At 46.0% G+C, this 26,379-nt stretch overlaps 2 long non-coding RNA genes across 3 annotated transcripts; both read right to left on the minus strand.

Moving 5' to 3' along the window:
- Window positions 1–2,514: 2,514 nt before the first annotated feature.
- On the minus strand, window positions 2,515–25,921 carry LOC131515951 (uncharacterized). Its single transcript, XR_009263763.1, has 3 exons — window positions 25,842–25,921; window positions 4,058–4,326; window positions 2,515–2,599 (listed from the first exon to the last, which is right to left on the minus strand). It is a non-coding gene; the product is annotated as an uncharacterized LOC131515951 (long non-coding RNA).
- Window positions 17,422–19,128, minus strand: LOC131515952 (uncharacterized). 2 transcript variants are annotated; one of them, XR_009263765.1, is made up of 3 exons: window positions 18,872–19,128; window positions 18,245–18,461; window positions 17,422–17,568 (listed from the first exon to the last, which is right to left on the minus strand). It is a non-coding gene; the product is annotated as an uncharacterized LOC131515952 (long non-coding RNA). The 2 variants fall into 2 exon arrangements; XR_009263764.1 differs by lacking the exon at window positions 18,245–18,461.
- Window positions 25,922–26,379: the final 458 nt, after the last annotated feature.

The raw sequence follows: 26,379 nt of genomic DNA on the forward strand, positions 1-26,379 counted from the left end.
AAGTACATCTTGCCCGAGAAGACCACCGTCTGGCATGAGAACGAGATATGTAAACAGTTACCGTACAAGGCGTAAAAGATCTATGTACAGATTGCCGTAGGGACCAACAGTTCCGTCTGGAGGAACCAAGAAAAGCTTCAGAGAGGAGGTGAGGCTTTAGACCAGACTTGACGAACCAGTAGAAGCTGGCCAAGCAGACAAGGAATAGGTGGGGCTTCCCAGGCAATGAGGACTGCACGTGTTCAAGGCAGAAATGTGTGGGAGCATCTTGGTGAACTTCAAGCCATTTGCTCTGGTTGAAGATACTGGGATATCATGCACGAGGGGGCTGGCAGGAAGTGAGGACAGGTGACCAGGGCCTCGATCTCAGAAGACCTCAAGTGCAGGGAGCATTTAAGATTTGAGTGGGAGGGGAGCCTGGGTGGCTCAGTGGGTTAAGCGTCCGGCTTTGGCTCAGGTCCAACTTCAGCTCAGGTCACGATCTCATGGGGTTTCGGGCCCTGAATCAGGCTCTGTGCTGACAGCTCAGAGCCTGGAGCCTGCTTCCGATTCAGTGTCTCCCTCTCCCTCTGCCCTCCCCCGCTTGCACTTGCTCTCTTTTTCTCAAAAATAAATAAACGTTAAAAAAAAATTTTTTTTTAAAGATTTGTGAGTGAGAAAGAGTAGCATCTTTTTTTTAAATAATGTTTTTATTTATGTTTGAGGGAGAGAGAGACAGCGCAAGCTGGAGAGGGGCACGGAGAGAGGGAGACACAGAATCGGAAGCAGGCTCCAGGCTCTAAATTGTCAGTGCAGAGCCTGACACTGGGATCGAACCCACAAACCATGAGATCATGACCAGAGCTGAAATCGGACTTTTAATCGACTGAGCCACCCGGGCGCCCCAAGAGTAGCATCTTTAAAGCCCTGCCTGGCAGCTGGTGTGGACCATGGTTTAGGAGGAGAGACAGGAGGCAGGAAGGCTAATTAGGAATAATGACAATTTTCCCAGCAAGAGATGACAAGGACCAGAACCAATGCAATGTGAGGGAAGAAGAGGCAGATGAGAAAGATCTGGGTAGGAATTCTAAGGGGAGAAAGTCGGGAGGCAGGGGCTGAGCACGGGTTTGGTTTGGGACACGCTGGGTTGCCAGTGCCCGTGGCCCGTGGGGTTCCCAGGAGGAGCTGTCCCATAGACAACTGGGGATACTGGTCTCTGGCAGCCAGAGAGGCAAAAGCGCAGATTCAGATTTGGGGAACCTGAGCCTAGAGGTGTGGCTGAATATCAAGGAAATGAATTCACTGTCCCAGGAGGAGGGGAGGGTCTAAGAGAACACTAACAGATGCCATCAGAGAGGGGTTGGTGAGCGCCTGCCACCAGCAGGGCAGCCCAAGGGCATCTGAACACCATGGCGGAAGCGTCCGCCATCCCAACCCTGAGAGCTCTTCCCTCAGAATCTGTAAGAGAATCAAGGGCCACAACAAAGCTTTGGACACTGTGATAACCGTATTGGGGATTAGGCTTTTGTTGACAACAATTTCTCTTAATGCTGCAATTACGAGTGGTGAACAGGTTCCCCCAGGAGTATAATCTCATTCCACAACACTACAGTGTTCTGGAGACTCCAAAGTGCCGTTGACCCTTGAACAAGGCAGGGGTTAGGGGCGCCGACCCCCCGTGCAGTCAAAATTCTTCATGTCGGGGTGCCTGGGTGGCTCAGTTGCTTAAGCGTCTGACTCTTGGTTTTGGCTCAGGTCATGATCTCACCGTTTGGTGTGTTTGAGCCCTGCACTGGCAGTGCAGAGCCTGCTTGGGATTCTCTCTTTCCCTCTCTCTCTGCCCCTTCCCCATCCTGTCTCTGTCTCTCTCAAAAATACATTAAAAAAAAACCCTCTGCATGTAACTTTTCACTCCCTAGAAACATAATACTGATAGCCTAGTGTTGACTGGCAGACTAATACATAAATGGTTGATTAATATGTATTTTGTATGTTACATATATTATACCATAAAGCTTACAAGAAACTAAGAGAAAAGAAAACATTAAGAAAATCATAAGGAAGAGAATATACAGTCACAGGACTGGACTGTATTTATCAAAAAACAAATCCACGTATAAGTGGACCCATGCAGTCCAAACCCATGTTTTTCAAGGGCTCACGTGCATTTGCACGGACATTAACTCTCTTATCTTCACAGCAGCTGTCTGAAGAACATAGAGCCCTTTATGGATGGGGAAACTGAGGCTCAGAGAGGAGAGATGACGTGCCCAAAGTCAAAAGAGAGGGTGAACCTGAATTCAGGTTTTCTCTCAGTCACTATACCCGGGATGCCACGGCTGACCACGCACCACGTTGGGCGCCTTAGAAATGGCGGATGATTTAGCCACTTGACTCGCACAGGAAGCTGAGGTCTGGAGTTCTACTCCATGCCGATCAGTAAGTATTAAATTCCTATCTTGAAAGAGGGTTGGACATGACTTAAAAGGTATTCAGACAGTAAAGTTGTTTGGTTTTTTATTTGGTGGTGGTGGGGTGTGTGTGTGTGTGTGATTTAGAAACATCCATCTTGCAAGCCATGAAGATAATACTGTAGCTGTGAAATCCGACCCCAAGCTTCCTGCAAGCAAAAACAGACACATGGAGGTGAGCCCACTGACCGTCCTCTGATGAGAAAGACACAGGTTTTTGTCACATTGATTCAAAATAATTGACTAATGAGGAATTAAATCGAAGCCCCCCCTCCCCAATCCGGTGTCTGCCGTGGAGGGGAAGTGAAAGCAGAAAAGGGGGACTTGGGCAGGTAGGAACTGAGAATGTGTGGGCAGGGGCTGGGGGGACACAGAGTAACACTCTCCTACAAGGGCAATGTAGACGTCAGCCCGCAGGCCACTCGAACCCCAGCCCCAGAGCTTTCCCTTGTCACATGCTGCAGTTTCCCCCCTTCTAAATCCTTCCGATAAAAGTTGTGTTTGTGTTTTTATGCACAGTTGCACACTCGAGACGAATGTGCCAGGGGTCATCAAACAGACCTATCTGTGGGGTGAATAGGGACAGTGACCGGACAGTGACCAGGGTAAGACTGGTGTGCCTTAGTGGGTAGATCATTAGAATCCTGTCCGGAGCAGGGACCAGAGAGTGATGAGTCCACTCAGAGAAACACTAAGTTACATTAAGCACCAGGTTTCTCTTCGGTAACCATGAGCGCCCTGTTAAGGGCTGCAGTTAGTAACACAGATATTTTGGGGTGACGATTGCTGTCTGTCCAGCCCCTAACAGGGTGCCAGCCATGGAGCAGATGCCCGATAAATGTTAACCGAAGAGAAAAAAGGGGAGAGGAACAAGGGAAGGTGGGGCTTAAAAAAGAAAAGATGAAGAGAGAGTAAAGGGACAGGGTAGGATGGAAATCTGTAGGAAAATGGCAAGAAAATAAGACGAAAGGAGAGAGAAAGTAAGGTGTAAAACGTTGGTCCAGAAGTCTAGCAGTCGCCAGATGAGGTCTGTACTATTGCCCTGGGTTTCCTAGCAACCAAAGCAAGGAAGGAAACATACCATTACAACATTCACAGGATCCATAGGATAATGGCTCCCCTGGGGGCGCCTGGGTGGCTCAGCCAGTTGAGCGGCCGACTTCGGCTCAGGTCATGATCTCGCGGTCCGTGAGTTCGAGCCCCGCGTCGGGCTCTGTGCTGACGGCTCAGAGCCTGAAGCCTGTTTCAGATTCTGTGTCTCCCTCTCTCTGGCCCTCCCCCATTCATGCTCTGTCTCTCTCTGTCTCAAAAATAAATAAACGTTAAAAAAAAAAAATTAAAAAAAAAAAAAAAGAATGGCTCCCCTGGCCCCTCCTAAAGGGAACACCGTGTCACACGGTGTGCCCTTGGTGACACTCCTACAATAAATATAGAATCAAATCCTGAACAGTTACGTCTCAGCTCACCCTGGGTGCGGGTGATTGGCGTGGCACCAGACCCACTCAATACACTCCAGGAGCCACAAGAATTTCACACAGATCAGCAACCAAGCTTTGGCTTGGTTCAGCGATAAATTCTACAATATTGGGGGGCAGGAGGGAAAGTACCTTCCCGACAGGCACACCATTGCTTCCAGTCCAAGGCCGGGGCAGAGGTCAGCAGTGGTCACTAAACTCTCTTCCGGAGGGAATGAGCCTCACAGCCCTTCTCAACGGGGCACCCCCGGAGGGATCTTGTCACCTGCCAGCCTGACTCTGTCCGCCAGCTCTGATCAGAGGGTATTCAGGCATATCCTTCAGGCAATGCTCTAGGAATGGTAATTCGTATAATAATGTTTTGGTCCAATGAGGCAGTAGGGAGTTTGAAATTGCAGGGGCTGGCAGGAAAGAAGACATATTGTCTGTTGGTAAGGACAGAACATTGTGGTTTGACGGGCAAACAAACGGAGGTCGGCTTGACATTCTTGCATGAAAGGGCTGAGCACTTGGGCGAAGACTCAATCCTAACCCAAGGTTGCTGCAGTATTCATGCTGTTCCTGAGGGACACCAAACAGACCTCACTCTTGTGTTAGGGTTTGGGTTAGAGAGAACTGACCGGAGGGGAGATTGGGGGGTTTCCATAACAGTGACTTTTTGACTTTCCCTCTAGATGCCTTTTGTTCTTTAAAGGATTTCTTACTTTTAAAAAAATTTTTTTAATGTTTATGATTTATTTTTGAGATAGAGAGATAGAGAACATGAGCCAGGGAGGGGTAGAGAGAGAGGGAGACACAGAATCCGAAGCAGGCGCCAGGCTCCCAGCTGTCAGCACAGAGCCTGACGCAGGGCTTGAACCCATTAATTGTGAGATCATGACCTGAGCCGAGGTCAGACGCTTAACAGACTGAGCCACCCAGGCGCCCCTAGGTGCCTCTTGAACCTCTAATTCAAGAGGCAGCATAACAGGCAACATAAGAATAGTTAATATAATTAATTGTCATATATATATGAGGAACCACATGTATGTACAGGTGGGGAAGGGGCAGAGAGAGAGAGACAGAGTGACTGAGAGAGAGAGAATCTGAAGCAGGCTCCACACTCATCATGGAGCCCAGTGCTGGGCCCGATCCCACAACCCTGGGATCATGACCTGAGCCGAAATCAACAGCCACATACTCAACCGACTGAGCCCCCCCAGGCACCCCAAACAGTGCACACTTATATTTCTAAAAAAGGAGAAATAGAGGCACCTGGGTTGCTCGGTCGACTGAGCGTCCAACTTCAGCTCAGGTCATAATCTCATGGTTCGTGGCTTCGAGCCCCACATCAGGCTCTGTGCTTACAGCTCAGAGCCTGGAGCCTGCTTCGGATTCTGTGTCTCCCTCTCTCTTTCTGCCCCTCCCCCACTCACAGACTCTCTCCCTTCTCTCTCTCTCTCTCTCAGAAATTAATAGACATTAAAAAAAATTTTTTAAGAATAAATAATACAGTGCCTGAAACAGGAAAGGGTACTCTTAGTTGACCAGAAATTTGAAAGAAACATAGAAGATTGTGGTGGCTGGGGTGCCTGGGTGGCTTAGTTGGTTAAGCCTCAGCTTCAGCTCAGGTCGTGATCTCACTGTTCATGGGTTCGAGCCCCACGTCGGGCTCTGTGCTGACAGCTCAGAGCCTGGAGCCTGCTTTGGAGCCTCTGTGTCTCCCTCTCACTCTCTTCCTTCCCCACTCATGCTCTCTCTCTGTCTCTCAAAAATAAATAAATGTTAAAAAATGCTGGGGCGCCTGGGTGGCTCAGTCGGTTAAGTGTCCGACTTCGGCTCAGGTCATGATCTCGTGGTCCGGTCCGTGAGTTCGAGCCCCGCGTCGGGCTCTGTGCTGACCGCTCAGAGCCTAGAGCCTGTTTTGGATTCTGTGTCTCCTTCTCTCTCTGACCCTCCCCCATTCATGCTCTGTCTCTCTCTGTCTCAAAAATAAATAAACGTTAAAAAAAAATGTTAAAAAAAAAAAAGAGAGAAGAAGATTGTGGTGGCTTTTACATTGGGGGCGCCTTGAATCACACTTCCCCTTATTCAGGCCCTTTTGTAGACCCCTGCCACACTGACTCTGGACCTGGCATGTGGCTGGCTTGCTTTGGCCAGTGGGACCTTAGGTAGTATCATTGAAATAGAACCTTATAAGAGCTTGCACGTTAGAGCTTGTGCTCTTGAGATGCTTTCTTGAAAGCCAGCCACCATGCAGTGAGGAGGCCCAAGCAGCCACATGGACAGGCTGACACGGAAAAGAACCAAGGGCCCTGGAAGACAGCCTGAGCTGAGATCCCAGGCTCTAGCCAACACCAACAGGGAAGAAGGTTGGTTTGGACTTCCCTGACCTCCCAACATCAACACCCTGCAAAGCAAAAAAACAAAAAAACAAAAAACAAACAAACAAACAAACAAACAAAACACAACTGCATGGTCAACCCACAGAATCATAAAAAAAACAACACATTTTGGGGGGTGCCTGGGCATCTCAGTCAGTTAAGTGTCCAGCCCTTGATGTCAGCTCAGGTCATGATCTCATGGCTCGTGAGACTGAGCCCCACAACGAGCTCTGCGCTGACAGTGTGGAGCCTGCTTGGGATTCTCTGTCTCTCTCTGCCCCTCCCCTGCACACACACATGCACGCATTCTCTCTCTCTCTCTCGCTCTCTCTCTCTCTCTCTCAAAAGAAATAAACATTAAAAAAATAATAATAACACATTTTTGGTGTTTTAAGCCACTGGAGTTTGAGGTGTTTTGTCATGTAGCAGCAGACACCCGAAAAATGGAAACCTGGGAAGGAGATGGAGGAAATGTAAGCCTCACACACCAGATTCCTCCTGAGGGAGACAAGGTGCAGGCCCGAGTTCACAGCAAGTAAATGCAAACTGGAGGAGACATCGGATGGGCATTCAGGGACAGCACCGAGAACCATGCAGAGAGTCGTACACGAACACGGAAGGGCCAGGAGCAAGGGTGTCCCTGTGCAGCATTAACCAGGAAGCCTGCTCTCCCAGGTAGGTGGGCGATCCGCACGGAGAATGTCTGAGGCAGGTTGTTGGTTGGAGAATGTCTGAGGCAGGTTGACAATGAAGCCAAACCCACTGGGACCACTGTGAGGGTCCGTAACTTGACTACTTGCTTCCTGTCCTGATACCTGAAAAGGTTTCTCTGTTCTGGATCGCCCTCAGACTGCTCTGTCAGCCAAGGGAGAGGCCGGACGGGGACCCACCAACACACAAAGACGCTCATGAAAGCTTCCCACGTAAGGAACATAGCTCTCGTTCACATCTCTAAGCAGGAAAGCAAAGTTGTAGGTATGTTAGGAAAACCAATAGCATGAAAGAGACGGCTCAAGTTGAACCAAGAGAAAAGATGATCTTGGAGGAAACAGAGACAGTTTAGGAAAGAACAGAGGACTTTATAAAAAGTGCAGTTAATGTCCTTAGAGACAGGGCAGCTGAGAAAAGGGAGGAAGGGGCTATCAGAAAAATACAAAGGACCTGAAAATATTCTTGGAAATTAAAAATGGGATTGCAATAGGAAAAATTCAATTAATGGACTGAGTAATAATTTGGACACAGGTAAAGACCAGTCAGTGAATATAGAATCATGGAATCTTAAAGAATGTAGAGCAAGGAAAAAAAAAAAAGAGGCAGAAAATATAAGATCGTGGAGAAGGACCCAAGAGGTCCAGTGTCTGTCCAATTAGGAAAGACTAGAGAAAGTAGAGAGAGAAAATAACTAGAGAAGTAACAACAATATTTTCTTAAGTTCAAGAAATACATGACTATTCCAGACTGAGAAGTCCCACTGAGCAAAATTAAAGAAAAAAGACTAACCTCCCCCCACCAAACTCTCCCAACCTCCCTTACCTTGATTTGCTCGCTTCCTTTTCCCAGAACACTTTCCATCTGCTACCCTACTATACAGCTTTCTTAGTCATTACACATATTATTTTTAAGTTTATTTATTTATTTATTTTGAGAGAGAGAGAGAGAGAGAGAGAGTGAATGCATAGGGAAGGGGTGGGGGGGGGGAGAGAATCCCAAGCAGGCTCCATGCTGTCAGAGCAGAGCCCGACATGGAGCTCAACCCATGAACCGCAAGATCATGATCTGAAATCAAGAGTCGGACCCTCAACCGACTGAGCCACCCAGGTGCCCCCATTATGCTTATTATTTATGACCTGTCTCTCCTTGCTAAATTATAAGCTCCAGGAGGACAGGAGTCTTTGCCTGATTTGTTCATTGGTCAGTGAAGCCAGGCACCTGACATCTAGTACGCATGAGTAAATATTTGTGTTGAGTTGAATTAATTTTTAAAAAATTGTTAAATATTTATTTCTTTTTGAGAGAGAGACAGAACACAAGCGGGGGAGGGGCAGAGAGAGAGGGAGACACAGAATCCAAAGCAGGCTCCAGGCTCTGAGCTGTCAGCACAGAGCCCTGAGCTGTCAGCACAGAGCCCGACGCAGGGCTCAAACTCATGAACCTTGAGATCATGCGCTGAAGTCGGACACTTAACTGAATGAGTCACCCAGGCACCCCTGAATTAAATTTAATGTTTATTCATTTTTTCACACACACACACACACACACACACACACACACACAGAAGAGTGGGGGAGGGGCAGAGAGAGAGGGAGACATAGACTCCCGGAAGCAGGTTCTGGGCTCTGAGTTGTCAGCAGAGAGCCTGACACGGGGCTCAAATTCACAAACCATAAATAAGATCATGACCTGAACTGAAGTCGGATGCTCAGCCGATTGAGTCTCCCAGGTGCCCCTAAGCTTTACATTTTAGAACCAGCTCTGAGCACTGGAGAGCTAGCTGAACGCCTATGCAATCAAATTTAAAACTCATCCATTCGAGGGGCGCCTGGGTGGCTCAGTCGGTTGAGCATCCAACTTCAACTCAGGTCATGATCTCACAGTTCATGATCTCTCTCTGCCCCTCCCCTGCTCGTGCTCTGTCTCTCTCCCTCTCTCTCAAAAATAAACAAAAGTTAAAAAAAAAAAACCTCACCCACTCAATGCACACTTATTTATTGACTGAATACAGTGTGCTACACTGTGGTTATAAACTGGAAAGTGTGAATAAGTTACCAACCCATTCACCATCTACAGGCGACTCAGCCATGTAAGCAAACTTTCACAAAGTTGTACCTGAGAAGGACGAAAATAATGTATTTCAAAGGTGTCCAGGGGAGAGAGTGCTTAATTTAGCCAGGGAGGCAGCCAAGTCAGAGGAAGTGCTCCCAGAAGGACCAGGGCAGAGAGAGCAACTCAGAAAGAGGTTCCCTAGAACATATAGAGTGGAACAGAGACAAAAATACCATCGTACAACGTAGGAGCTACCAGCCACCTCTGGGGGCAGAGGAACTCGTGACGATTTCAAGCTGGACAGGGAGGGACACGTTCAGGTTGGCCATTTTGGAAGCTTGCCCTGATAGGTGTGGAGAGACGGAGGTGTAAGGATAAGACAGGAGGCAGAGGGAGGAGAGGAGCCGCGATCTAAGCCAAAAAAATGAAGGCGTCTTGAACCAAGGCAGAGACGGTGACAAGTAGAAAGGAGAAGCTAATTAGGAATGGACTTGTGACTACTTGGATGTGAAGGGCGTGGACCAGAGAAGAGTTTAGGAACAGTGGCTGGGGCTCCTGGGTGGCTCAGTCGGTTAAACGTCCGACTCTTGGTTTCAGCTCAAGTCATGATTTGTGGTTCCTGGAATCGAGCCCCGCATCGGGCTCTGTGCTGACAGTACAGGGCCTGCTTGGGATTCTCTCTCTCTCTCTGCCCCTCCCTCAGTTGCTCGTGCACTCTCTCTCAAAAGAAAAAAAGGAAAAAGAAAACGGAATGGCAGCTGGCTGGGGAGAAGGAAACGAAGAGGGAACCTGGAGGCTGAGATACATCGAAACCTATGGTGGTTTTTCTCTAAGGCTTGGAGACGGTCCTCCTCCCTTGTGCTGATTGCTGCCCAAATAAAACCAAGTTTTATAACTAGGAAAGAAAGAAAGAAGAAAAAACGGTTGGGTAGTAGTTGTAAGAAATATAGGATCTATTTTTTTTTAATTTTTTTTAACATTTTCATTTATGTTTGAGAGATATAGACAGAATGCAAGTGGGGAGGGGCAGGGAGAGAGGGAGACACAGAATCCGAAGCAGGCTCCAGGCTCTGAGCTGTTAGCACAGAGCCCAACGCGGGGTTTGAGCTCATGATCTATGACCTGAGCCGAAACCAAGAGTCAGACACTTAACTGATTGAGCCACCCAGGCACCCCCTGTCTTTCTAATCCCCATCCTGAGCACAGTGGCTTTTCAGCCTTAAGCGGGTCGACACACAGCCCTTTCTTGGCTTTTTTTTTTTTTTTAAGTTTATTTATTTATTTTCAGAGAGAAGAGAGACAGCACAAGCAGGGTAGGGGCAGAGAAAGAGAGATTCCCACGCAGGCTCTGCACTGTCAGCACAGAGCCTAATGCAGGGCTCAAACTCACAAACGGTGAGATCATGACCTGAGCTGAAATCAAGAGTCGGACACTCAACCGACTGAGTCACCCAGGTGCCCCTGGGCTTTTATCCTGAACTGGACGGCAAAATCCTCCCCGAGGGCCTGCTCCCAGGCTTCTCCCATTTCATTGGCCAAACTGGTTGCACGCTCACTTCAGAAGCTGTGGCCACCAGGGCAAATGGCAAGACTCGAACCAGTTGTAGTTTTCCTCTGAGGCCTGGGGACCAGTCCTCCTTCCTTCCAAGGAGCTATTTTATTTGGGCAGCCCCTACAGGTGTTGCTGCCCAAATAAAATCAGCTCTTACAGACTAGAAAGAGGAGATAAGAGGTAGGTAGTGGCCTTAAGTCAAGTTTCCTGCCTTCAAGACCCTGGAGGAGGGGGGACAAAAAGACAAAAAGAAATGACCCAGGTCAGCTCCCTCCTAAATCCCTCTTGCTGGCATTTACCATGAGAAAGAAAACACAAAGGCCAGGATCTAACCGGTCTGTTTAAGTTCCTTGTGGAAGACACTCCTGGAATGCAGGATTCCATGGGGCCTACCCGCCCCCCGCTCCCCACTCTGGGAAAACATGAGCATCAGCTGTGTAATTACCTGAGTATAAAATGAATCTGTTTCCTGCCCCCTTTTTGGAAGCGGTGTCCCACGTGCAGCATTCAGGGACCTCTTATGTTCGTTCTGGGCCAGGGTGCACCCGTACGTGACGAGGAAGGATCTGGAGCTACGCTGGACGTCCCAGACTTCAGGTCTCCCATCTCAAAGCCTCGTATATCTCTTGAGTTACGAGAAAAGGCCAATACGGGATAACATCTCTGATTTCTTGTGAGCCTGATGGAAGGATCTCGCATTTGGGGTTATCTAAGGTGGGTAAACTGCTATGTTATTATCCTTATTTGACAGATGAAGAAGTGACAGCTTAGCACGGCTGAAATGCTGCCCACACTCACCCAGTGAGACATGAGCAGACCAGGACAGGGACCCCGGCTCGGGGACTTCCTGCCAGAGCAGGCTGCTGACTGGTTGGTAGAGCCATTCCCTGAGACAGGTGTGAACCCTCGGCTTCCCTCGTTCCCGAACACGGTTTTACGACATACAGAACACAATTCTGTTGCTTTCTGATATCAGTTGATCTATTGAGGCCAAAGGCTAAAGTCCAACAGCCAGACATTCTTTCCACTTTGACAAATGCCAGGGTTGCAGCTGATTTCTTTTTTCTTTTCTTTTTTTAGCCAGGTAGCGGCAATTTATTTATTTTTTTTAAATTTTATTTTTTTAGATTTACATCCAAATTAGATAGCCTGTAGGGCAACAGTGATTTCAGGAGTAAATTCCTTAGTGCCCCTTCCCCATTTAGCCCATCCCCCGCTCCCACAACCCCTCCAGTAACCCTCAGTTTGTTCTCTAGATTTATGAGTCTCTTCTGTTTTGTCCCCCTCCCTGTTTTTATATTATTTCTGTTTTCCTTCCCTTATGTTCATCTGTTTTGTCTCGTAAAGTCCTCATATGAGTGAAGTCATATGATTTTTGTCTTTCTCTGACTAATTTCACTTAGCATCATACCCTCCAGTTCCATCCATGTAGTTGCAAATGGCAAGATTTCATTCTTTTTGATTGCCTCGTAATACTCCATTATATATATATATATACACACACACACACACACACACACACACACACACTATATCTTCTTTATCCATCCATCCATCCATCCATCCATCCATCCATTGATGGACATTTGGGCTCTTTCCATACTTTGGCTATTGTTGATAGTAGCAGCAATTTATCTTATAAGGTCTTGAAGGAGGTTCCAGGGAAGATGTCCTTAGCTCAGTTAAATGTGCTTGGGGGAGTCCGGGAGGCAATTTCTAGTAGACGTTTGAATATCCGAAACAAATGTTACCCTAAGAAGAACGACCAGGGATGAAGACAGAGACAGGGGGATCACCAGCACAGTGGTTCCCAGAAATCATGGGACCGGATGAGGCCATGCAGACAGTGTGTTCGGAGGGGAGAAAAGAAGGGAGCACCAAGGATGAAGCCCTGAGTAGAACCAACGCTTACGGCTGAGGACAGACAAGGAGCTCATCATGCAAGAAACTGGAAAGGAAAGGTATGAAAAAAAAATCATGCAAGTGCATCACAAAATGCAGGCAAAGGGGGTGGTCACCTGTCACGTCCACAAGGTCAGATGAGACGACAGGAAGGACTCACTGGGCTTGGCGGTGGTGAGGAGATGACCAGTCAATAGCCTCGAGGTGCTCAGTGGAGCACTGGCCAAAGCCACACTGTTGCTTAGGGAGTGGCCGGAGATAAAGAAGTGAAGATTCTGTGATAGAAAGGAAGAAGAAGGGGGGACACTTCCAGGCTGACACAGGGCTGAGGACATTTTTTTTCTGTTAGGGGGCATACTTATGTATTTGTGGTTACCAGGAAGAAATGGAGCCCGTAGAAATGGAGACATTCAAGTCAGCAGAAAGGAAAGAGAGAAAGAGTACAGCCAGGTAGTAAGGGAATGAACTGGAGAGCAAAGGCGGAGAAATCAGCCCTGTAAAGGAGGGCAGCTTCTGAGGCCGATGCGGGGGATAACAGGCAGCCTACTTGTAACGGGCTTCATCTCGCTGCTGGGACTTGAGTAGTGATGGGCAAAGTTAAAGGAAATGTGTTCACATAATCAGCCTGCTCTATATTTACCTCCCTGGAACCAGAGGGGCAGTGTGTTCTAGCGATGTGGACTCTGAAACCCAGCCTGCTGTTTTGAATTTCATTTCTGGCCCTCACATGCTTTTTTGTGGAAGGTCACATTTAGATCGTCGTGGCAGTCTCAGCAACTGCTCGGTCTCCGTGGCTTCTTTCAAAGCCTCAGAACAAGTGGGGCAGATAATTCCAGCTCCTGAATGTCCTTGAAGCCCTAATACTATTTTTATGAACATGACAACAGCTTTGATAATGGGGCATAAACTGGACTAATTTTGGCTACGTATCTTGTTCTTGATTGCATCAAAATAGTATATGAGACAGCCGACGAGGAGGTCTACAACAGGACGGTCAAAACAGATTAAAAAGGGAAAGAAGTCACAACTGTGACAAAAATTTGAAAGCTGTTTAGCCTCCACAGTAATTACAGGAATGTAAATACCATTTGAAAAATGAGCTACCTACCATCTATTAAATAAGCAAAACCAAAAGTCAAATTGTCAAATCCGTGGGGGGTAGACTTGAGGTAAATAGTAATACAGAAATTGCCAGTGAACATTTCAATTGGTTCATTTCTTTGAATAATTGCTAACATTTACTGAGTGCTGACTCCACATCAGGCACTGCTTTAATGTGTATTCCTCCATCTAACCTTTGCCTAATTCTCCGAGGTAGATTATGTCCCTATTGTCATCTCCATTTTCCAAATAAGGAAACTGGGGCACAGAATGGTTAAACAAATTGTCCAAGGTCATGAAGCAAGGAAGTGACCGAGCCTTTGACAAACCAAGCAGATGGATTTCAACTCCCTTGTTCTTAACCAGCAGGACCCCACTACATTCTTAAAGATTATTGAGCCTTTCATGGTAAAAACACTCGACAAACACAAAGCTAATATACTCAATAATAAAAGACTAAGTACACTACCCGTAAGATCAGGAACAAGACAAGGATGCCTACTTTCACCGCTGCTAGTCAACAACACTGGACAGGAAGTACTAGCCAGAGCAATAATGCAACAAAAAGAAATCAAGGCATCCAAATTGGAAAGGAGGAAGTAAAAGTATCTTTGCTGATAACATCATATGTAGAATATTCCAAAGAAGACACACACACACACACACACACACACACACACACACAACTGTTAGAGCGAGTTAATGAATTCGGCAAAGTCGGAAGACACAAGATCAAGACTCAGAAATCAGTTGTATTTCTATACACTAGTGATGAACATTAGGAAAATAAAATTTAAAAAAAATTCCAGTTATAATAGCATCAGAAGGAATAAAATACTTAGGAATAAATTTAGCTATGTTGGTATATGACTTGTGCACTGAAAACCACAAAACATTGCTGAAAGAAAATAAAGACCTAAATACATGGCAAGATAGTCTGTGTTCATGGATTTCAAGACTTAATACTGTTAAGATGGCAATAATCCACAGATTCGATGAAGTCTCTAAGAAAATTACAATGATCTTTTTTTGTAGAAATTGACAAGGTGATGGTAAAATTGATAAGGAATTACAAGGGGCCCTGGATAGCCAAAATAATTGAAAGGGAAAAACGAAGCTGGAGGACTCACATTTCCCAATTTCAAAGCTTACTACAAAGCTACAGGAACCAAGGCACTATGGTACTGGGATAAGCACAGGTATATAGACTAGACCACTGGAATAGTATTGAGAGTCCAGAAATAAGTTCAAAAATCTTTGGTCAATTGATTTTCAACAAAAGTGCCAAGACCAGTCAATGGAGAAAAGAATTGTTTCTTTAATAGAGGATGCTGGGACAACTGGATATCCACATGCAAAAGAATGAAGTTAGACCTCCGCTTCATACACTGTACAAAAAGTAACTCTGGGGCACCTGGGTGGGCTCAGTCAGTTAAGCGTCCGACTTCAGCTCTGGTCATGATCTCAAGGTTTATGGGTTCAAGCCCTGCATTGGGCTCTGTGCTGACAGCTCAGAGCCTGGAGTCTGCTTCAGATTCTGTGTCTCCTCTCTCCCTGTGTCTCCCCCACTTGTGCTGTGTCTCTCTCTCAAAAATAAATAAGCATCAACAACAACAAAGAAGTCACTCCAAATGGATCATAGACCTAAATGTGAAAGCTAAAACCACGAAACTCTTAGAAGAAAACATAGGGGTAAATCTTCATAAATTTGGATTTGGCATGATACGGAAATGGCACCAAAAACACAAATGACAAAGGAAAAACCAAACAAATGGAGTTAGTCAAAATGAAAAACTTTTGTGCATCAAAAAACACTACCAAGAAAGTAAGAAGACAACCTACAAGATTGGAGAAAATATTTGTAAATCGTATATCTGATAAAGGTTTAATATCTAAAATCTAGAAAACTGTCACAACTCTACAAAAGACAATCCAATTCTGCAACAAAACAAGGCAACCCAATTTAAAAATGAGCGAAGGATTTGAACAAACCTTTCTGCAAAGAAGGTGTACAAATGGCCAGTAAGCACATGAAACGATGCTCATCACTAATCATTAGGGAAATGCAAATCAAAACCACAAGTGAGCTGCCACTTCACACCCACTAGGATGGCTACAATAAAAAAAAATTTTTTTTTAAAAGGAAAAAAACGAGTGTGGAGGATATGGAGAAATTGGGCCCTCCTACGTCACTGGTGGGAATGTAAGGTGAGGCAACTGCTCTGGAAAATAGTTTGTCGGTTCCTCAAGAAATGTAATGTAGAATTATCGTATGATCCAATGATTCACTTCTAGGTATCATACTCCAAAGAACTGAAAACACATTTCCTCACAAATGCTTATACACGAATGTTCACGGCCGCACTATTCACTGTAGCTAACGGGTGGGAACAGCCCAAATATCCATGGTCCGATGAATGGGTAAACCAGTATGGCGTACCCTACAATGGAATATACACAGAAATGAAATAGTGATACATGCTATCGTGTGGATGAACCTCAAAAACATTGGGCTCAGTGAGAGAAGAGTCACGGGTTGGGTGATTCCCTTGATACGGAACATCCAACATAGGCAGATCCATGGAGACAGAAGGACGACGGTGGGTTCATTGGGGCTCAGGGGAGGGAGGAATGGGGAGTGACTGCTTAGTGGCGGTGGAGTTTCCATTTGCAGTGATGAAAATGTCGAAACTACAGAGAGAGGTCGTCACACAACACAGTGATTGTGCTAAACGCCACAGGATTGTGCACTTCATTGCTTTGTTTTTTAAGGCTCCGTGCCCAACATGGCGCTTGACCTCAAGACCCTGAGATTAAGAGTTGCGTGCTTCGCCAACTGAGCCAGCCAGGCACCCCCAAATTATGCATTTTAGAATGGTTAATTTTATGCTATGTGAATTTAACCTCAATTTTTGAAATGTATTACCTTAAAAAGTACCAAGGATAAAGAGCGCCTGGGTAGCTCAATCGGTTAAGCATCCAACTTGTGGTTTTGTCCCAGGCCATGATCTCATGGTTCATGGGTTTAAGCCCTGCTTTGGGCTCTGTGCTGGCTGTGTGGAGCCTGCTTGGGATTCTCTCTCTCCTTCTCTTTCTGCCCCTGCTCCACTTGTGTATGCTTCCTGTCTCACTCAAAATAAATAAACTTTTTTTTTTTAATTTTTTTTTTCAACGTTTTTTCTTTTATTTTTGGGACAGAGAGAGACAGAGCATGAACGGGGGAGGGGCAGAGAGAGAGGGAGACACAGAATCGGAAGCAGGCTCCAGGCTCCGAGCCATCAGCCCAGAGCCCGACACGGGGCTCGAACTCACGGACCGCGAGATCGCGAGATTGTGACCTGAGCTGAAGTCGGACGCTTAACCGACTGCGCCACCCAGGCGCCCCAAAATAAATAAACTTTTTAAAAAAAGTTCTAAGGATGTGCACAGGCTTTTGTTTAAGTGGGTAATATCTACCCATTTTGTTGTGTTAGGAATCAAAACAGGGAAATGTAAAATGTCTTTGGTCATTCTTTTTTTTTTTTTAATTTTTTTTTTTAACGTTTATTTATTTTTGAGACAGAGAGAGAGACAGAACATGAACGGGGGAGGAGCAGAGAGAGAGGGAGACACAGAATCGGAAGCAGGCTCCAGGCTCTGAGCCATCAGCCCAGAGCCCGACACAGGGCTCGAACTCACGGACCGCGAGATCGCGAGATTGTGACCTGAGCTGAAGTCGGACGCCTAACCAACTGAGCCACCCAGGCGCCCCGGTCATTCATTTTAAAATAACAGCAAAAACAAACACATAGAAATAAATATGTAAAATCTCCAAATAAGAGCAAAATACTTTTTATGAAAAAAATAACTGTTTTTTCCACTGCAGAGATTAGTGAAAAGAGTAGTATTGCTTTACGTTTTTAAAAACCTCTTGAATGACTGGCTTCATGAAAGACATCTGGATTCTTTCTTCTCCATTCAACCTGTTAAAATATACCCCACTGTCAGGCAGCTTTAGGAGAACCTCAACATGTGCTCCTGAGACAATGAGTGTGAAGGTGTTATGTCTTTGTGTTACCATGACAATAGTTGTGATCTCACAGAACCCCTGGAAGGGTGTCCAAGAACCCCAGGGGCTCTGATCATATTTTAAAACCTGCTGCTGTTTACTGTATAGGAAGGGACAACTTCATGGGCATAGGACCAGTGCCATCACACGGGACCGTGTGCTTGCAAGAGCCCTGAGTTTGGGGTTTTATGCTCCGCAGTTGCCGTCTTTAAATCCCAAAGGATTTTATCTTTGAATTTGTGTTCTGTAGATGAAGTTCGATGGGACAATGGGGCATGCACCGAGGCTCAGAGCACTGTCCCATGAACTGTCCCTGCTTCTGCTGCCTCCCTGTCTCCCTGGGACCAACTCAAGTCACCTGTTCCTCATCCCCTGGTGCCCTGGGCCTTACATGGCCTCCCCTCCCTGCTCCTGCCCGGAAACCACTGTCCCCTTCATCCCTGGTGGGGGCCTTGGCTTAGCACGGGAAGGATCCCAGTCGGGCACATACACCCCGTGGGCACTCAGGGGAAGGCCTGGCAGAAGCTGACCCAGGAGTCCAGCGGACAATTCACAGGGTGAATCCCTCACCCATCCCCAGATCTAGACACCTGCCAAGTCCTGGCACGAAGATTGCAGAGCCCTCGGGTGCCCATCCCCGTGGCTGAGGGAGCAGGTCTACAGGACAGGAGGCCAACATCCCTGGCATCATTCAGGTGGCTGGCTGGAGGGAGGAAGTCAGCAGCTGGCATGGTCCTCATGTGGTGCCAGGGGACAGCCCGGTGGGCACCTGTGAGGTGGGCACTCAGCCTGCCGGTATCCCTGTGCCTAGGGGAACCTGACATCAAATAGCAAATAAAACACCACCAGCACAAGTGGAGGGGGGAAAAGAGGCAGAGACGGCGGAAAAATTTTTTTTAAGTTTTCAAGTTGAGTACCTTCAAGGTACTTCTTTCCTGCTTTTTGGACCAGGGCCTGAATTTTCATTTTGCAGGGGCCACAAATCATACAGCTGGTCCTGCAAAGAAGACTAGCCTCTGAAGAGATAATTAAGGCACCTGAGAACTCCTGCCCTTTGTCCTAATAAACCTACAGAAATAAATTATCCCAAGCAAATGAATTTAAAGGGGGAAAAAAACTACAAATGAAAGTACCTAGATGTATTTCTCAGTATAATAAAAAATACTCAATGATTGGTAAGGGAAAAGTAACTGAGAAAAAATTAGTTTTTCCTTTACCTTCCAAGATCTGTTCCTCTCCTGGTGTTCTTTCTCTCATCTCTGTCCACGGAAGGGAACTAGAAATAGCAACCAGCCCTGAAGAAGTGAGCTGTTTCCTTTGAGGCCAGATTCTGGTTTCTAAATATATTTCTCAGTAAAGGGAACTGAGGTTCCTTAGAGAAATGGCTGATTCCAGGTCTGGGGCAGCGGATGTATATCGTGACATCCTACGAAACAAGGACACTCTCAAAGACTACTGTCATCGTGTCCTACGGTCCAGGAGCCCAGGGCTTTGAACGATGCCTGCCTGTGTAAATGCCAAGACGCCAAAGGTGGAAACGAGCCCACGTGGGCGCCTGGAAAGGTGACCGTGGAACAGTGTCTGCTGTTTGCACATCTTCTGCACTTAAACTTGATGGCGAGGACTGCCGATCATCTCTTAGCTCAAAACCTGGCAGGGGCTTATTATTTGGGAGGGTTACATAGAGGGTCGGATCACGAGTCACTTGGAAAAGTGAGAGAAACTATTAAATCGCTTTACTAATCAATAAAAGGATGATTGTGGGGGAGTTGCCATGCCAGGAGATTTCTTCCCACCTTCTATTCAAATACCTAGAAAAATTCCGAACGCGAGCTATTTTCAGCAGCCATGAAGGTTTAACACGTTGAGAAGAAAAATCAAAGAAAACTAAAAGAGAAAGAGAAAGCTGCAAATTTAGTGACGTTACTGTCAGAAGTGCTGAAGAAATATAGCTCCTCTATTTATTTTTAAGTGATCTGGTCCTACCAGGTCCCACTGGTCAGGTGATGTGGAAACAAATACATTCCAGTCTGTTCCAGTACAATTAGTCCAAGCCAGGAATGTGACCGATCCATCTCCATCAGGCCGCCTCAGAGACAAAATGACTCGGCCACTCCCCTTTGCAGCTTATCTCTACCGTAGCATTTGGGTGCAGGGAAGGGGCCACATCTGACCTCGAGCTGTTGCTGCCTCGTGCTGGCCCTTCGGTATGTGTGGACTGGTGACCACTGCAGGGCAGCTGGCCTGGGCCCTGGCTTCCGGTGTCCACAGCTGACCCCTGAGGTCACTGTAACCCGTAGTCCAGTTCTGTTGTTTCTTGGTTGGAGCCTGGGCATTGCTGTCCAGCTGGCCCCACCTCACCTTGGCTTTTACTGACCTATGGGCTCCACTGAATCACTACCACACTGTCCATCTGGCCCCTAACCAGGAGGTCCAGGTGGTGGGGTCACCTTTCCCCCACCCAGTAGGTCCATGGCGCGGTTGCTGGCTCTTGACCCTGCATTCCTGGGAACTGAAAGAAGTTCAGGAGGAAACTACATCTTCTCCCTAGCCACCCTAATTTTCTTTTTTTTTTTTTTAATGTTTATTGTTGAGAGAGAGAGAGAGAGAGAGAGAGAGAGAGAGCTCAGACAAGGGAGGGACAGAGAGAGAGGGAGACACAGAATCTGAAACAGGCTCCAGGCTCCGAGCTGTCCGCACAGAGCCCGACGCGGGGCTCGAACCCACGAACCTTGAGATCATGACCTGAGCTGAAGTCGGATGCTCAAACGACTGAGCCCCCCAGGTGCCCCAGCCACCCTAATTTTAAACATTCACCTTGATAAAGAGGCCAAACATTCACCCTTCCCTGCTCTGGGAAGATAAGTCTCCTGTGTGAGAAAGAGAAAGCTACGAGGGAACGTTATGTAAGAGGGAAATAAAACACAACCATTTCTTGAGTTCAGAGCATTGTCACCAGTACTCAGGCAAGCAAAAACCAATCTAAGGAAAATGACAGTAAAAGCAAGCACCTAAGGAAAACGTCTTGACTAAAGAAATCCCAAAGAAATACAGGAATTTGGAGAAAAAGTCTCCAACGTGTTTTGGAAAACTCTTCTGAGGTCTAGTCTTCACTGAAACCTGCACAAATCTTAAGGGTATACCGTTCAGTGAATTTTCAAAAGTGAGTCTACACCCCTTTAGGAACGCCCAGGTCTGGAAATGGAACACCAACAGCACCAGAAGCCCACCTCATGCCATTTCCATCACTTGGCTTCTCACACCAAAGATTTTTTTTTTTTTTTTTTTTTTGGTTCTGCTCTTTACATGTGTAAGATTATACATCACATTCTCTTTGGGGTCTGGCTCCTTTTACTCAGTGTTATGTTTGTGCAATTCATCCCTACCATTACATGTATTAATTCGTTTGGTGTAGATTTTCATTGTGTGAACGTGCCATGAATTATATCTCTGTTCTACTGACGAGGAACACTTGCATAGCCTATATTTTTATTTACTACAAAAAGCGCTCCTGTGAAAATTCTCGGGCATGGCTTTTAGTGAATGTGTGTGTACATATTTCTGTTGGGGTTATCCCTAGGAGTCGAATGTCTAGGTCATAGATTATAGGTCTTTTCATCTTTGGGAAATAATGCCAGATTGTTTTCCTAAATGGTTGCATCTAGGGGTGCCTGGCTGACTCAGTCAGTTGAGTGTCGGACTATGGCTCAAGACATGATCTCGTGGCTTGTGAGTTCGAGCCCCGCGTCGGGCTCTGTGCGGACAGCTCAGAGCCTGGAGCCTGCTTCGGATTCTGTGTCTCCCTCTCTCTCTGCCCCTCTTCCGCTCTCACTTTCTCTCTCTCTCCCTCTCTCTCTCTCTCTCTCTCTCTCTCTCTAAAAAATAAATAAACGTTTAAAAAATCCAAATTAATTGCAATGCCCATCAGGACAGTAGGAGCATTCTGATTGTCAACACTTGTCATCAGTCACTTAATTGGTAGCCATTGTGGTCCTGGTGTCGTGGTATCTTACTGTAATTTTAGTTTACATTTCTGTGATCATGGTGGTGTGGAAAAGCTTTTCGTGTGTTTTTGACCTTTTGCATAACCTCATCAATGAAGTACCCATCCAAACCTCTTGCCCACTTTCTATGCAGTTAGCTTCCTTTCTCTTATCCACGTACACGCTTAGGATGCTAGTCCTTTGTCAGATATACGTACTGCAAATATATTTTCCTAAACCTTGGCTCCCCTTTTCATTCTCTTTCTTGGCATCTTTTGATAAACAGAGGTTATTAATTTCATTTTGTTTATTTTTTCATGTTTATTTTTTTAGACTTTTTTTTAATGTTTGTTTATTTCTGAGACAGGGAGAGACAGGGCATGAGCGGGGGAGGGGCAGAGAGAGAGAGAGACACAGAATCCAAAGCAGGCTTCAGGCTCCAAGCTGTCAGTGCAGAGCCCGATGTGGGGCTCGAACCCACTGACTGCGAGATCATGACCTGAGCCGAAGTCGGACACTTAACCGATTGAGCCACCTAGGCGCCCCCCAGAAGTTCTTAATTTTAATATAATCCAATTTACTAATTTTTCTTTGGCGGGTGAAATGCTTTTTATTTCCTTTTGTGACATGTTTGTCTGTTCCAGTATGCTCTTATATGTTTTTTGCTCTCAGATTTTTTGGGAGGGGGCCTTTCACATTTAGATCTGGAAAGTATTTTGTGTCCTGTGAGGTCCACATGTGTAAAAGGTAAAAGACGACACGTATCTAAGAACAATAGGCCAGTGTTTAAAAAAAAAAAAAGTTATAAAAATTTAGTCCGTAATAGATATTTGAAGTCATCGTTAGAACTATTGTCGCAGCATCTAAATAAAGAGTCCTCAGAGTGCCTGGACTTTGATTTCTACTTGATTAACAAATGTAGCTTTCCCTGTGCACTCCTCTTTCTTTAGCAAGCCCCTGTACATGAGTCAATTAAAAACCTAACATTAGGTTCTGTTCTACTGGCCCAGGATAATGGCATACTCCAACGGGGTCAGACGAAGGAAGTGAAGTTTTGACGTAAGATGAAGAATTCAGGGAGTCCACGAGAGTTTCGTAGGGTCTGGGGTTCGTAAGAAAAATGGTGGGGAAGCAGTAAAGATGGACCATGTGTCTTGGGTCCGGCCAATATGACATGTGTCTGAGTTAAGAAACCAAGGCTGTTTGAAGTTACAACCTCGCTTTTCCCTGGTCATCACCCAGGAAGCTGGATCAAAGGAGTGTTACTGCCTGAGGGGACCTACGAGGTAGGATAGATCCAAAAGGTAAAGGGCAGGCACTCTCTCCTGTTCTCACCCATGAGTCAAGTACCTTGGTGCCAGGCACCTGTCGGGGATGGGTACATAAGTCTCCTCTCTCCCAGGTGGGTCCCAGACTAAAAATGTGTAGTAGTCGTTCAATTCTCATTGAAATCCAGAAGAAAGACTCGGAGACCAGACTCCTGTCTCTCCTCTTCTTGAAGAAAGGCCGGACATGTAGGGATGGGGGTCAGACGTCCAGAAGAGACAGTCAATCCACGAAAGCTGACAGGACAGTGGGGAAGGACGAAAGCTGAACGTCCCTGTTCTGTCCGTGGGGGGAAACGGGACATGGGAAACCTGGGAGGGGGGAGGTCAGCTTGGTGAGGGGCCAGGGTGTGAAAGGTGGTAGAGAAGCCAGCAGCTCCCGCCTAGGGGTGACCCTCTGCCTGTCTGCCTCTTCATTCCTGGGGGCACGCCAGGAAAGTCTTCTTGGGGAAGCCGAGTCCCCTCAGGAACCATGGATCCTGAAAAGGGAGGGCAGCCTCGAGTAGGTGTTTGGGGCTCAGGCCAACCACACGTTTCTGACACGTGTTGATGCTCAACTAGAAAAAGGTCAAGCGTGGGGAGAAGATTACTGTCATCTTAGAACTGATTCTCCACTGTGTGTTCGTGCTACAGTGAGGTTTGGTGACGGCTGGGACTGGTTTAACATTTATGAGAAGGGCTGGGGTGCCTGTGGCTCAGTCGGTGAAGCCTTCGATTCTTGATTTTGGCTCCGGTCATGATCTCACGGTTGTGAGACTGAGCCCCACGTCGGGGTCCGTGTTGGGTGGGGAGCCCGCTTGGGATTCTCTCTCTCTCTCTCTCTCTCTCTCTCTCTCCCTCCCTGCCCCCCTCCCCTGCTCACACACACTCTCTCTAAAACAAAATAAAAAGATTTATGAGAAGGGCAATCTCGGGTCCTTCTGATTTTTACCCTCCCCTCCTTCCCTGGAGCTCAAGCCCGGGTCACGGGCACAGTTGCAGCCTTACGAGCTGAGGGTATTATTTCACATGCTTATCAGGCCCTGCTGGACATGTGAGTCTTTTTCTGCCTTTAGCTTCTTGACCTTAGCTTCTATTTATACCTACAATGCTCATCAGAGGGTAATCCAATAGCAGCTACATTTTCATGCTCTCCTGGAATATAAAAATCCTAAGGACATATAATTGCCTTTTATATTTTTTAAATGTCTTCTCTTCCTTTGGCATTCAATTAACTTCCAAAATAGATCTCTTCCTCCTTCTTTCCCTTGCCTGCCTTTCTAGAGCTTTACTAAATGCTTTTTGCCAATAGGTCTTCTTCTCATAAGTCCTCGCATTTGTTCTAATTATAGACTAGCACACATGGTGACATATATTACTTTGCTAGGCTGAATTCCAGAAAACAGTGACAAGCAAAGGAAAAAGAGCTCCATAAGCAAGAAGCTGAATTTAGTCTGGGGCATGGCAAATTGCCTTTGCTGCTGCCTTTTTTTTTTTTTTAATCCAAAAAAGAAGTTTTATTTCCAGTTGAGCAGATCCCAGTGGGGTTCCCCCTCCCACTAAATTATTAGAGTCTTTGGGGCAAGTAATATGTTCTAGTCATCCATGTAACCTCAGGTCTAGTGATGCAGTGCGTGTTGAACTGAATTAAGTTGCACTTAGTCAAATGAGAAGCGATACCTAACAGTTGAGAGAAGGTCAAAGAAAGAAATTGTATCTTATGGCCGTGGGCATGCTACTGTCCTTGCGACAGCTTACCGGTTAGTTAACTAAAAAATCATATGCAGTCAAATCTCACAATATTTTTACTTAAAAAAAACAAAAAACAAAAAACCTTCCTTACTGTCAAAAAAAAATAATAATAAGGAGAGATCGCTCAGAATCTCATCACACTGTGATATACTGCATTTATAGCAGTGGTTATAAACTTACGGTTTTTTATGTATATAATATAGGCATTTAAACAAGATGGTGTTCCCGTGAGCCCATAGCACAAAATGGGATGCTCCAGGCCTTGTTCCTGTTTTTCCACTCAGCATAATGGGTCAAGAACATCTTCTCATATCAGTAAACACTCTTCAACAGGCATTTATTGCCCCATTATATGGTTGATTGTTCAATAATTTGCCTAACCAATCATCTGTCTAGGTTGCTTTCATTTTTAAAAAGTATAATGTTTTGATATCCTTGTTGTTGTTGTTTTTTAATTTTGTACCCAGCTCTTATTTCCTCCGGATACATTACCATAGGTAGAATTGCTGGCACAAAAGACACATAGATTTTAAACTGTGGAAACTCATTTCTAAATTATTCTTTAGAAAGGCTGTACTTCAAAAAAAAAAAAAGAAAGAAAGAAAAGAAAGATTCTATTTCTATGCATTCCCTGTTCATGTCCTTTGTCTGTTAAAAAAGGAGATGGGTGGTTATTTGTCTTCTTGATCCATAAGGGCTCTTTATATGTAAAGGATACTTCCCTTTTCATAAAATCATAAATTATACATTCTTCCTACTTTGTCTTTTTAGTTTTTTTTTAACTTAAAAAAATGCTTTATTTATTTTTGAGAGAGATAGTGGGGGAGAGGCACAGAGAGGGGGGACAGAGGCTCTGAAGCGGGCTCCACGCTGACAGCAGAGAACCAGATGCAGGGTCTGAACCCACAAACTGCGAGATCATGACCTGAGCTGAAGTAGGACGCTCAACCGACTGAGCCACCCAGGTGCCCCACGTCTTTTTACTTTTAGGAGTATTATGCTTTAGGGGTGCCTGGGTAACTCAGTTGGCTAAGTGTCCACCTATGCTGACAGCTCAGAGCCTGGAGCCTGCTTCTGGAGCCTTCTGTATTTATCTGTTTATTTCTATATCAGTAGTATGCAATAGATAATATATAGTGAGCACTTACTTCCTTGTCAAGCTGTTCCAAATGCTTTCCATATATTAATTCAGTTAAAGGTCACATCAAGTCTATGCAGAGGGAGATTTTTTTTTTTTAATTTTTTTTTAACGTTTTTTATTTATTTTTAAGACAGAGAGACAGAGCATGAACGGGGGAGGGGCAGAGAGAGAGGGAGACACAGAATCGGAAGCAGGCTCCAGGCTCTGAGCCATCAGCCCAGAGCCCGACGCGGGGCTCGAACTCACAGACTGCGAGATCGTGACCTGAGCTGAAGTCGGACGCTTAACCGACGGAGCCACCCAGGCGCCCCTATGCAGAGGCAGATTTAATCCTGAAACTAATGAAGCTTGAGCTTCAGGACCCCTTCCATAGCACAAACCTCCTCCAAGATCCTGGGAGGGGCTCTAGCAAGCTATTCACACAGTGTTATATTTTTGTAAAGTTTGGAGAATAAGATATTGCAATCACAATTGGTTAAGACTGCTGTTCCTGATGAATCTTGCATCACAATCCCCTTATGTCACTAGGGGGCACTGGAGTGGCC

Source organism: Neofelis nebulosa, chromosome 7 (assembly GCF_028018385.1).
Source record: "Neofelis nebulosa isolate mNeoNeb1 chromosome 7, mNeoNeb1.pri, whole genome shotgun sequence".
In the NCBI taxonomy this organism is placed as follows: Eukaryota; Metazoa; Chordata; class Mammalia; order Carnivora; family Felidae; genus Neofelis; species Neofelis nebulosa.